Source organism: Halyomorpha halys, unplaced genomic scaffold, assembly GCF_000696795.3.
Source record: "Halyomorpha halys isolate HHAL.00 unplaced genomic scaffold, Hhal_1.1 Scaffold22.1, whole genome shotgun sequence".
NCBI classification, from domain to species: Eukaryota; Metazoa; Arthropoda; class Insecta; order Hemiptera; family Pentatomidae; genus Halyomorpha; species Halyomorpha halys.
This window is the reverse complement of record NW_027104816.1, coordinates 1,969,590-1,971,237: the sequence shown is the minus strand read 5'-3', so window position 1 is coordinate 1,971,237 and position 1,648 is coordinate 1,969,590.

The window sequence follows — 1,648 nt, the reverse complement described above, 5'->3', positions numbered from 1 at the left end:
TATATATATATATAAGTTAGCTGTATATATAGCCTGTAAATAATACCAGAGGAGTCTGATAATAAAGTTAGTTATTCAGTAGCTGTGTGTTGTAACTCTGCCCGAATCCCTCTTATTTTAAGTTATATTGTCAGTCCAGTGCCGAAACCAGGGACGGAAAAATTCGAATTTCTGTCACGTCAGGAACCCCGCAGTAGAAATTAGGCAGATTCTCTTAAGGCAGAGGTGAGTAGACACATTAGAATTATCATGGTGGATCCAGCTTATGAAATGAAAAAATTGGAATATCAGTTGGCGCAGTCGACCGTGGAGCGACTGAAGCTGGGGGCCTCATTGTCGAAAGCGACGGAAAACACACAGATTGAACTACTTAAGATAATAACGCAAAGTTCGGCGTTCATCCACGAGGTGATCAGTCAACTAGAACCCTTCACGGGGACTGTAGGCGACCTAGAACACTTCATCAAGGGCGGTGATCAAATTAAAACGTTGATAACCGCGAGAAAGGAGACTGGCACACTACTGGAATCCGACGTAAAGTTACTGGAGGCCTCGCTGGTGGGTCGTAACACGCGTTGGTCGACGGGTCTTAAACGCCATACAAGGCGACTCAACCCTTCCCTGGGAAACGCTGAAGACACGGCTCAAGAAGTTGTATGGCGGAGGCAGGTGGACTTCAGAAGAAGACGTGTTCTACCCATTTAAGAAACGTAGAACACAAGGCTAATCAGAGGGTGAGTTCGCTGAGAAGCTCCTTCTGATCCACAATAGACTGACGGAGAATAAGGTAGAAACATGCGGTCCAACAGAGGGTGCTCAAAAAATGGAGTTTTTGAGGGGAATACTGAAGGTACAGCTGAACCATTATCTAGATCGACCAGGTTCGTTGCCCAGGGACCACGGCTTCATAGAATGTGCCCACGAGCTGGTGGACGCAAGGAAGCGTAACGAAGCCCGTTTCGGGAAACCGGAGGCGGATTGGACTGAAGTCAGATCACCGAGAAGACGTCACCGCTGCCCCACCAGGCGGATTGACCGCAATGGGAATTTCGAAAAACGACCGAGCAAGGGACGAGATGATAGGAGGCCATAATTTCAGTCCGAACTCACGTATTTTATCGAAAACGCGCTTGAGGTGTTCCACGTGTTCCACTTCTTTGTTCCTACTAAAGACGATTAGATCGTCCAGATAGACTTGGGAATATGATTCACCCAGTCCGCGCTGCATTTCATCCATGAGACGCTGGAAAGTGAGTGGGGCCCCTTTTAGTCCGAACGTTATGCGAATGAATTCGTAGTGCCCCGCTCCCACGAAAAGGCCGTTTTCGCAACATCCTCTTCGGCCATCCTCACCTGGTGATACCCACTCTTCAGGTCCAAAGTACTAAAAATGGTCGCCCCAGCTAGGCGATCTAGGATATCCTCGACCCTAGGAAGGGGGTACCGCTCGTCCGTAGTCGCCTCATTCAATTTTCTGTAATCCACCACAACACGATATCGCTTCCCATTGTCGCCCTGTCCACACTGCTTCTTTTCTACCACCCACAGAGGACTATTAAAAGGGGAATTACTTTGCCTGATAATACCCTGCTTGAGAAGCTCGCCCAATTGTTCTCCTATAATATCTCTCAGTGCCTGCGGGTAACGC